Source organism: Ochlerotatus camptorhynchus, unplaced genomic scaffold (genome assembly GCF_037179485.1).
Source record: "Ochlerotatus camptorhynchus isolate MF236.1 unplaced genomic scaffold, CSIRO-AGI_Acam_v1.1 ptg000232l, whole genome shotgun sequence".
NCBI classification, from domain to species: domain Eukaryota; kingdom Metazoa; phylum Arthropoda; class Insecta; order Diptera; family Culicidae; genus Ochlerotatus; species Ochlerotatus camptorhynchus.
This window is the reverse complement of record NW_027040722.1, coordinates 2,785,311-2,797,428: the sequence shown is the minus strand read 5'-3', so window position 1 is coordinate 2,797,428 and position 12,118 is coordinate 2,785,311. Positions and strand designations below refer to the sequence as shown.

The 12,118-nt window shown below is 42.6% G+C and overlaps 1 protein-coding gene across 3 annotated transcripts in view; it reads left to right on the top strand.

Annotated features, from left to right (window-relative positions):
* The window catches only part of LOC135704195 (dual specificity mitogen-activated protein kinase kinase hemipterous-like), a 54,584-nt gene that overhangs the window by 1,756 nt on the left and 40,710 nt on the right, over positions 1 to 12,118 (top strand). The window lies entirely within an intron of this gene.

Below are 12,118 nucleotides of genomic sequence, written 5' to 3'. Positions count from 1 at the left end.
TCATTTGGCATTCGCATTAAAGTTCTGTACACAAGTGTTTGAACAGCCTCAGAATCCTATACACAGTGGAAATGGACACGGAATCAGCGCATTTCTTCCATTTTGTCCGCATTTGCTCGATGTCCTTGACTGCCCCACCGCTTCGTCGAAGTCGCTGTTTTGAAATTGCCCAGTATTTTTCGATTGGTCGAAATTCCGGGCAATTCGGAGGATTCATTAGCTTGGGGACAAAATCGATTTTGTTGGCAGCATACCACTCCAGAACCACCTTGGAGTAGTGACAGCTGGCCAAATCGGGCCAAAAGATGACTTTGCACCTATGCTTGCGGATGAACGGCAATACACGCTTTTTCAGGCATTCTTCTATGTAAACTTAGGATGTCATCGTCGAGGATGTGACGAATGGTTCCGTTTTCAGGCCAAATCATGACTTTCTTCGCAAAAACGGTCGTCAAGAGCCTTGCATGCTTTTTGGCCACGGAATTCTGCTTCATGTGCCGGTTCGGATGATTACTGGCTTTGTACAACTTGTATCCTTCCCTGGCAAGGATGTTCCGCACCGTTTAAAAGTTGGCGTTGTACCTTATGGCCACATCTTGCAAGACCAGGGTTGGCTTCAACGCTGCGCAGCTGGCGATCCCTGGTTCCAGTTTTTTGTAGGTCCACTGATTCCTTTCCACACTCAGAGTTTCCTTGTAGGTTTTGAGCACTCGACAAACTGTTGTTTTCGGCTGAAGATACTTTAGCCAGCTTGGAAACGGACCACTCCGGATTTTCCAGGTGTTTGAGCACAATATTTTTCCTTCTTTCGAGTTCCATTTGACGTTATTTCTGAACACAATCGACTACTTTGATCCAACTTTTCTCTCCACCGCACCCGATCCTTTAGTCAAGGAAATGCATCATCACCCTGCTTTAGTTATCGTGATCGAAATAATATTGTCCATGATTTCATCAGCACTCCAAACGCTGTGTCATATGACTTCCGTAGAGCTGACGATCGCAGCTTTGTCCATGTGCTGTCTATTCTAGATTTGGAGCATATTCTAGATTTGGAGCATATTCTAGATCCTGCACGGCGAATGAGAACGACCCAAATTTGAGTTTAGTTAACTCATAATCGCCAAAAGTGCAGGAACTCAGCGATGAGTAAATTTGCCTCATGTTTTCCCAGGTTTTTCCAGGATTTTCCAGGGAAAAAATCCCGAATTTGAGAAAAGTAAAGATTGGATTCACTCAGTCTATTGGTACTACTCCGAGACTGAATAAAATTTTCGTCGATTTCCTCATTTTCCGGCAGATTTTTTAGGTTTTCCACAGTAAACCATGAGACAAATTTTACTCATCGCTGAGTTCCTCCACTTTTGGCGATTATGAGTGAACTAAACTCAAATTTGGGTCGTTCTCATTCGCCGTGTGTAGACGTCAACAACCTTTTCTCACGTCTTGGCATATGTCATTGACAGGCACGTTTCCAAAAAGATCATCCATATCGACTCTCGCGTCCCGTGGATGACGAAAGATCTTCGCTCGTTGAAAAGAACTAAGAAGGCTGCTCTCAGAAGATTTACTAAATTCCGCACACAGCCGCTGAAATGCTACTACTCAACCACGAGTATAAGCGCTTAAGTCGTCTCTGTTTTCAACGCTATCAAAGGAGGATTCAACGGCGGCTAAAATCACACCCGCAATCCTTTTGGAACTTCGTAAATGAGCAACGCTGGGAAGTCGGCTTACCCTCTTCCATGATTTTTAATGGTGAAACTGCTGGCAATCAACAAGACATTTGCAACCTGTTCTCAGCCAAATTTGCTAGTGTGTTTGAAGACGAGCAGCTCTCCGCTAATATCATTACTTCCGCGGCTCGCCGAAGCCACTACAGATACGATTTCTAGAGCCGTATCTAAACTTAAGACTTCAGCTAAGGCTGGATCCGATGGTGTTCCGTCGATTATTCTTCTTCCAGCTCTCTCTTTCCAGCGGCATCTTTCCGTCTTGCTGGAAGACTGCGAATATGTTTCCTGTTCATAAAAAGGGAAGCAAACGCGATGTAAACGACTACCGGGGAATCACGTCGTTGAGTGCTGTATCAAAACTTTTTTGAATTGGTTGTCATAGAGTCCCTAAATGCGCATTGCAAGCAATATCTAAGTATAGATCAACACGGATTCATAACTGGGCGTTCCATAACTACGAACCTGCTGTGCCTAACGTCTTACACCACAGACAGTTTGATTGCTCGGACCCAAACGAACGTTATCTACACAGATCTTACGGCAGCCTTCGATAAGCTGAACCACTAAATTGCGATCGCTAAGCTTGATAGGCTAGGGATCGGTGGGAATCTTTTGAGATGGATTCGTCCATAGCTCACGGAGCGCCAACTGACATTGACTTTGGGTACTTGTCGCTCAGCTTCTGCGCAAAGTCCGTGTTATGATTATAAATAAAACACGCGCGTACAGGAGAACATAACTTTAATCAATCCTCTCTTCTACATCCAGTGTTGCCAGTCCCATGACTTGTTATTAAATCACAACATATCTCTCTTTCTTTAATCAAGTTGAAAACCTATTTAGTGCAATATAATCTATTTTTCCACACTATTACTTAAGGCAATAGTCGTCAGAATGTTTCGGGCGATTTATCTCTCTACGAGGTCTTACCAAGGTATCGGTAGGCGCCGACATGGCTGTTGGACAGGAACTACGCTTTCGTCAATTTTAACGTCTACCTGCAAGTCTTTCACTTTTCCGATCGGTGGTTCTTCTTTCTTCGACACAGTGAATACTTCGCCTTCAATCTTCAATATCTCTTGACTCTTCAAGTTCCGCCATATCTCAAGAGTCTTGAGATATGGCGGAACTTGAAGAGTTCTTGAGTCAAGACTGATGACATTCACATGTGTTCCGGAATCAACAATCCAATTTAACTTCACTCCACCGACGTAACAGGTCACCATATCGTGCTCCGCACCTGTAGCATTAATTTGCTGCACGTTGCTGTCACTGTCACTTTGCTCTGCTTAGTTTTCGCTGGCATCGTCGTCAGAATCACGCACTTGAAACTTGTTTTTCGCTGCACCGTGCTTGTCCTCCGATTTTGTTCTACACATTTTACGGAAATGTCCGATGATTTTACACTTGTCACAAACCTTGTTCTTAGCCGGACACCCTTTGTCATTGGCGAAGTGACCCGCATTGCCACACCGGAAGCATACTTCCTTCTTTTTTTCACGCTTCACTTTTCGACTGGTCGTCACGTCTGTTTTTCGGCGATTTTTCTGACGTAAATCAACCTCCCGGAACGTAACAACACAGATCCCGAATTCAATCACACGATCCGGAACCGTTCTCAACGAATCTAATCTAAAATTTATGCCGCGTCGCCAAAATGTTATGATTACAAATAAAACTCGCGCGTACAGGAGAACATAACTTTAATCAATCCTCTCCAGCTGGGTGGCATGCCGCCATGTTATTGAAACCAACATCTGAAACGTCACAATTCCAGTGTGAACTGCAAAAATGGCGTGACTGAATTGTCTTATTTTTATAAAATGAAATTATTTTCCCTTTTATGCCATATAAATGGTTGACTTCGTGGTAGAAAATCAGAAAATAATATTTTATGAGTCCTAAGTTTATTTTTCACTAAATGTAAGCAAAAATATTAAGAATATCCATAATATCAGTCACGCCTTTTTTGAAATTCTGGATTGAATCTTCTATTTGTTTACAAATTATGAGCTGTCAGTGGGGCCCGCAATTCGCGGGCCCACAGCGATGTTAGCTCTTTTCAAGGCAAGGCAAACAAGATAGGGATGCCACCCAGCTGATCCTCTCTTCTACATCCAGTGTTGCCAGTCCCATGACTTGTTATTAAATCACAACAGTCCGGTATACCTTAGGGTAGCCATCTGGGACCATTGGTATTTCTCCTTTACTTCGACGACGTTCACCATGTTATCACAGGGCCACGATTATCGTTTGCAGACGATCTGAAAGTTTTTCTGCGCATCCGCTCACTCGCCGACTGCCGAGATCAGATTGACATCTTTGCTGACTGGTGTAGTCTATACCAACTAACTGGTGTAGCTCAACCTAGCCAAGTGTACAATCATTACTTTCTCACGCAAGAAACAACCGATTATTTTCAACTACAAACTACTAGGCAAGACTATCGAACGGGTGCATTGCGTGAAAGACTTAGGCGTTCTTCTAGATTGAAATCTGACATACTCACGCCATATATCGTATGTCATCGACAAAGCGTCCAGAACTCTTGGCTTTGTCTTCAAGATTACTAAGAACTTCACAGACATTTACTGCATGAAATCGCTCTATTGCTCTCTCGTACGATCTACGTTGGAATACTGCTCTGCAGTCTGGAGCCCGAACTACAATAATGGGGCCGACCGAATTGAATGTGTTCAACGACGTTTTCTTCGCTTCGCGCTCCGCAAGCTGCCTTGGAGATACCCACTTCGTCTTCCAAGCTACGAGAATCGCTGCCAATTGATCAATATCGAGCCCTTACGTATCCGAAGAGATGTTTTCAGAGCCTTAACCGCCGCCGATACTCTGCAAGGAAGAATCGACTGCGCAGCAATTCTGCAACAAGTGAACATTAATGTTCAACCTCGATCACTACACAACAGTCTTATGCTAAAACTTCCACTTCTTCGAACCTAGGCTCTGAACCATTTGGTGGATTATTTTAAATATTGGTTAACATTTGACAGATGGAAAGTTATCGATTAACCCTGCGTGAACGAGCAACGCAGAGAATCTGGCCTCCCATCGTCAATGGAATTGAACAGTGAAGTCGCTTCCACTCCGCAGGATATTTGTCGCCTTTTTTCTGTCAATTTTGCCAGTGTGTTCACTGATGAGAGACTAAGTGACGACCATGTTTCCCTCGCAGCCAGGAACATCCCACTAAATGGTCAAACGCTGAGTGCAATTGATGTCAACGTTGAGATGATTTCTAATGCTGCAGCGCAGCTCAAATTGTCCTTCAACCCTGGACCCGATGGAGTTCCGTCCGTGTTTTTGAAGAAACATATTGCTTGCTTGTTAACTCCACTTCACCGTCTATTCCGGATGTCTCTCTCCAGTGGTATATTTCCATCCTTCTGGAAATGTGCACACATGTTTGAGTTGGTTCCGTTCGTATACTGGTCGCCAACTTATGGTTGCTATACTACCGGTGGACGCATAACTGTCCCATGTTACATTTCGTCATTTTTGAGATTTTGATGCTAATCGTCATATTTTGATGCATATTTTTCGAATATCACATAAAAACATACTGTTTATTCTACAAAAGCTCGAAAAAATGTGAAGTCATTTTGTCCCATTGAGAAAATGGACGCATATTTGTCCCATTGAGAAAATAGACGCATATTTGTCCCACTACACCAATTCCAACTAAATATAAAAAAATGTTTAACAAATTTAAAGCTTGTTAGCCAAATAATATATTGTAAGCACATTACAAGTCCCAAACGATTACCTGAAAGGTAAAAATATCCTACAGTCAACTTTCCCTAACCCGATGTTGAAGGGATCATAAAATCAGAATTGTCATCTCCTCTTCTATGGCGAACATAATTCGCTTTCTGCTAAGTGCTTATTTGTACATCTTCGTGACATAAAATCTCGTATTGAAAAGCTATGGATGGAACAAAGTGATGCGATTTATTTGAAGTATAAAAAATTCATACAACGGTTAATCTTACATTACTATTCAGATGTTTGTTGCTTTGTCGGAAGGTCAATAAAAAAAGGTTTTTCTTCTTCGGTAATAACAGGTACAACAACCGCCAACAGGGAAGCCTTCCTATCCGCTTCAATTCCTCGAGGAGACTTTTGCCAGCGTACATTAGCTTCAAGAGAGAACGTATCCTTTTCGATCAACCGGAGTTGCTTCTTGGAAAACAGTTTGCAGTATACGAGGTCCTCGCTGTTGATGTTGCTTGCGTATCCAAGTTCATAACGTCCCTTTTGAAATACCACTTTTCGCATGGTGTCCACGTATGGGCGGGGCTTGCACAAGTTCAACGTGTACTGTGAGACAGTTAGCTCAGCTTGGAAGAAGTCAGCCACTTCCATGTCAAGTACGTCAACATTTTTCTTGGCACAACCAACCACAGATTTGAAGTGTTCAAAGGTTACGACTCGTTCGTGACGCATTTTGTTTTCGACCGCTCCGTGAAATGAATCGGCGGCCATAAAGGTGTGGCCAGATTCGAAAAATTTAAACAGTATTTGGTCAACCTGAATATCATTACTGTTTATCAAGAGGATGATGTATTGGAACAAATTCCAATTCTTGTTCTGTGATGAACAATTGTCCAACCAAAACGTAATCTTCTTCAGGTGTGCGTACTTCTTAATTACTTTGTAAAAGCAACTGAGCATGTCGTTGGCTGTGCGGCCACTGATCGACTCGGGCCAAATACACGCAGACACCGAAAATGATCGTGCATATGCGCCGACTGGGGCAAAGGTCTCGTTAAAGACCAAAAGCCTTGATGAAAAGATAACACTCTTGAATCCATCCAGTCGAGGAAGTTGAATGACCTAGAAAACATATGCATATCTTACAAATAATGTCACATACCATAATGTAATTCCAATCACTTACTTTTTGTAGATCTACTGAAAATACCACCTCGTTTGGTGATGTTGAGTCGCCATCTGCACGATATGCCATTCGCGATTCGGAAGCACGCTTGATATGAAGTTCGTGCTCCGATCAGCAAGTACAATCCTTTGCTTCCGAATGCTCAGCGACTTTCTTATGCAGTTCTGCAGCAACACACGTCTCGCATTGCTCATGCCCAAGCCGTACAAATGATATATTGCATTGTCTTACAACCTTGCAATACAGCGAATAACTTACTTTGACATCCTGCGTGGCTTCATAGTTCTTGTGCAGAGACTTCTCAGTCAAATCGGAAGGCAAATACAGGCGGTTCGGAGCATGCGCTCTCCGATAATGGGAGATTGATGGACCATAGCCAAAAACGTGTTCCTTGATGGCCTCGCGTGCATGCTTATTTCTACTATATTTCCCACGTCGGTATTCTCGATGTCCATCTTCAGCTCCTCGAACGCATCTGTAAATTATATTGCTATTTTTTGCATATAATAAAGCCTGCATACAGCATTAAGAATGTTTTCTAATACATACCCACAATGTTCGCCAAATCCAAGAGTGTTCAAGAAAAACTTCCTACACACTTTTACGGGGTCACCACTTGAGCTGGGTACAGTGTATTTGTACGCAAGTTGTTTGGCCAAATCCTTCGCATTACGTTTTCGGCGCCGTCCGACAGGTGTTAGATGAGCATACTGCCTGATTAGATTTCCTTGGCCGACGTTATCCAGATCCCAAAAAGACTTATGGAACTGTAGCCTGTCATCTCTCGTGAACTTAGTGTTGCAATTTTTGAGGCAACCACAAGTTTCCAGAATTATCGCATGCGATTTGCGTCGTTTTTTAGCCGAATCTTCCTTTTTCCGTTCTTTTTTAGTTTTTTTCCTGTAACTTCTCTCTGGCTGTTGCTCGGAAAAACTGCAAGAGCTGTCCGAATCACAGGATCGACTAGCGGTGTTGCAATCCGGCCGCTCCAAGTTTGTTGTTGTTTCTCTTTCGGATCTGCTTTTTTCGGCGCTTGTTCCGGCTTCAAAATTTTCATCGCAGCAACCAGTTTGGCTGGAAACTGATTGATTGACCTCTTGCATTAACATTATCTACTCCAGCCAATTTTCCTAATGAAAAACAAATAACTCTAAGTTCATCCAATGTAATTTGGTGAAAAACTTCAAATCTACAACTACTACTAACTGGCTGTTTTATTTCGTCAGGTTTCCTCGACCAATTCAATTGATTGAAATACTGTCTACAAAATAATCATCAAACTTAGCAGCAACTACTTGTTCTGACTGTGTCATTAAAAGTTTGCAATTACTAGGTTTTAATAGAGATTTCAAAATTTTCCATAACTCTTTGCTGTTGTTTTGATGCTGGTCAATCTTCCTTTGAACATATTCACAACGAGTTTTCTTTATCGATTGTGAATACTTATTACGCGCGATTGTGTACCTATTCCAATGATTTTCATTATTTGATCTACAACACTTTTTATACCATTTGTCCCTTTTCCGTTTAAGAAGCAAAAGATCCTAATTGTACCAGCTGTTCGAGTTTTTCAAAGAAACAAACTTTTGCTCAACTAGTTGATTGATATCGCGAATGGAAAATCCACGCTCCTCTCAGCAAGATTCGAAACAGCCTGTTTCGAATATTTCCTCCAGCACTTCAATTTTACTAATTCATCGTTGTTATTTATATTATCTAATACATTAATCACTAATTTCTCATGATCGATTATTTTCAAATCAGTATCCGTAACTGAACAAATGGAATCAAAATTGAAATAAACGTGGTCAATTAAAGTTCTACTGTGCCTGGAAATACGCGTATACTCATTTACCGTTTGCTTTAAATTAAAAAAAACTCAGTTAAACGCTTCAAATGATTCGAATTATGGTTGTCACGCCAATTAATATTAAAATCACCAGCTAATATATTTAATATACTGGGAGCAAGGACTGTCTCGAGTTCATCTAAAACTTCAAACTTCAACTGCTGATCTGAATTTGCGGGAGAATTTTTTAAATTTTGAATGGCAAAATTCCACCGCATCTCAGTAATAGATTGGGAATACTATGTTGAACAACTTTGTCGAAGACTGCAAATCGATTTGATCTTGCAACCTTGTACAATGTCTACCATTTTATGCTTCGTGGATGGCCATTAGTGCGGTAACAATTAGACTTCAGTGGGAGGAGTACTGTATTGATTTTACGAACCGTCAGTTGTAGGACTGTAAATGAGCTATACTTTTTAGCACTTTGATCATCCAATGTTATAGGAGATTGCAAATCAGCTAGCTTCTTTGCCACATCAGGTATACCGCAGGGAAGCCATCTGGGACCGTTGATTTTTCTAATCTACTTCAACGACGTGAACCTGGTTATCGAAGGACCTCGATTAGCATATGCAGACGACCTCAAAATATTTTTACGAATTTGCTCGATCGCTGACCGCCACAATCTTCAACATCAGCTTAATGTCTTCGCCAGTTGGTGTACTTTAAATCGAATGGTAGTGAACCCAGCAAAGTGCTCTGCCATAACGTTCTCACGAAAAAAGCAACCGATTGTATTCAGCTATGACCTGCTTGGAACGACACTCGAACGCGTGAATCAGGTGAAAGACCTGGGTGTGGTGTTGGATTCACAGCTAACATTCAGGCAACACATTTCTTATGTCATCAATAAGTCGTCTAGGACTTTAGGATTCATCTTCAGGATAGCTAAGAATTTCACCGATGTCTACTGCTTAAAATCTCTTTACTGATCCCTCGTACGATCGACGCTTGAGTATTGTTCTGCGGTTTGGAATCCGAAGAATCGAATCTGTTCAACGTCACTTTCTTCGTTTTGCGCTTCGTAGACTGCCCTGGAGAGATCCGCTTCGGCTGCCCAGCTACGAGAGTCGCTGCCAACTGATAAACCTTGAACCTCTCCGGATTAGAAGGGACACCAACAGAGCTTTGATTATCGCCGACACTCTACAGGGACGAATAGATTGTGAGGCTATCCTAAGGCAAATTGACCTAAACGTGCAACCCCGACCACTCCGTAACAACCTCATGCTGAGACTGCCACTGCGTCGCACGAACTACGGGGCATATGGTGCGATTTGCGGACTACAGCGTGTGTTCAACAGAGTCGCATCTGTATTCGACTTTCACCTCACATGTGATGCGCTTCGTCGGAGATTCTCATCTGTTTTCGGCGGCCGCAGTGACTGACAGAGAAAATTAGTGTATTTCCATTTATGTTTTTTTACATTCTGACAATGTTGCTTTGTTTTTCTTTCTGTGATTATTTGACATGTAATTTTACTATTATTATTATTATGATTAGTATTATTAACATCATTTGGGCTACAGCCAGCCTGTTGATGTATGGTAACAACAATATCCGAGCGTGGTTACTTCTGACAGAAAAGAAGTTATATTTTGACAGCCTTGGCTATGTTCTTCTCGAAAACCGGTCGATCGACAGCACAGGGATTTTCGAACATTTAAAATTACTTTCGAAATGTCACTTTTAACCACGAGTTAAATTTAACTCGGCAAATGGTTCACAGCCTAAGTATCGCTTAGGGAGCGCTATTTACGGCTTGCAGCGAGTGTTCAACCGAGTAGCGTCGATGTTCGATTTCCACTTGACACGGAATATGCTTCGTCGAAGATTCTCTGCCTTTTTTGCTGACCGAAGGCGCTTAAACTCTCAACAGCTATGTTTAAAATTTAAGACATTTTTAGTAACTTGACGATGCTTTCCTTGTTATTTTCGTTTGTAGCTGTAGTATATGTAGTCTGTATAATCTGTCCTTTTTTTACAACACATAATTGTGACTATTTCTAATCTGTTGATGCAAACATAACAAATAAACAAACTTGCACCAGTTGTTCTCTATAGAAGTGTAAACAAACCACTGGCAAAGATTTTCGATTCCCAATACTAGAGGAGTCAGCCTTTAGTAGTTCAGTTTTTTAACTGTTGATCAGTTCCAGACCAAATATGATAAATTGCCAACAAGGCCGCTGCTTTCTCCGCAAAACCCCGGACGCTGATAGGATCATTCTCCTCGAGGAGGGGAAAAAAATCCTCCCCACGGCTGCCAACGTGGGTTACTGGCTCAGAGACAGAAGCTGGCAACTTCCCCAAATCAAAATCGACAACCGGATAAAGGACAAACTTAAAGCAGTAGATAGCTCCGAGGCGTTGAGAAGGTCGGTTGCAGAGCTACCGGTCACGGTCTCAAGCGGGTGTAGTAGGTATCGTCGTTTCCAACCCAGGAGAAGTCGCAGCCATCCAAATTGAGGCAACCACTCCGTCCGCCCATTCACTGCTGGTGCTCATCGATTCTCACAGTGCTGTCCAGGCTTTCAAGGTCTGAGGCCATCCATGGGTACAAAGTGTGATCCGGTTTGCATCTACCAGCACTGTATACGCCTGGATCCCTGACCATTGCGGAGCGCCCGGAAACGAGGAAGCGGACAGGCTGGTCGGGGTGGGACCCACGGGCCCCCGCCACTCTAGCAAAATTCCACTACAAAACATCAAACGCTGGATAGCCAATTCAATTAGCGAGGCCTGGAAGATTTAATGGTCGCAGTCTCGGTCGCAGGTCATTCGTAAAATCAAGGGGATCACCGACAAATGGGAAGATTCATCCAGTCATCGTGACCAGAAGGTAGCATCGTGGCTAAGGACGGGGCACACCAAGGTGTCCCCGTCTGCGGCGTTCTCATTTCCGTAGTAAAATTTACGTTTATTTTCTGGTTTTTTATGTTTCAACATTTGGTTTAACATTTCAATTGGTTAGCCTTTGGCTCTTCATCTTTGTTTTAGTTAATTGGTTATTCTAATGCGATGATTGCGTTTAGCGCTAATTTACAGGATACCCTTTTTCGTTTGAATTTAAAAATTTGATAACCTACCTACTTGAGCACAGAAATCTACCTAACTACTTAAACGAGGTTGCCAAATCACGAATGATCTGGTGGTTTGATCGCAGACAGACGACTCTGAACCTTTCCAGCGTGGACGTCTTTCGCTCCTCGAGTGTTTGAAGACCGGCCAGGTGGTGAATCTCAGAATTACGAGTTCGAGGTGGACTGTTAAGGATCATTCTGAAGATCTTGTTCTGGATCCTCTGAAGCTTTAAGTGGTGGCACTTAGCACAACTCTCCCAGATTGGCATACCATACTCAATAGCCAGCAGAATGATTTGCTTGTGGACAGCAAGCTTGTTTTCGAGGGACAGGGTGAACTTCCTGTTTATCAGAGGATAGAGCGACCTGATCAAGATGTTACACTTGGTGGATGTCTTGTCCACATGGGATCGGAATAGCAATTTACTATAGAGGGTGAGACCAAGGTAGACTACTTCACCGGCAGTGCTATCAAGATGGACCTTGACGTTAGCAGGCGGGACAAGCCGATGTGAATTCGAGTGTGGAAAC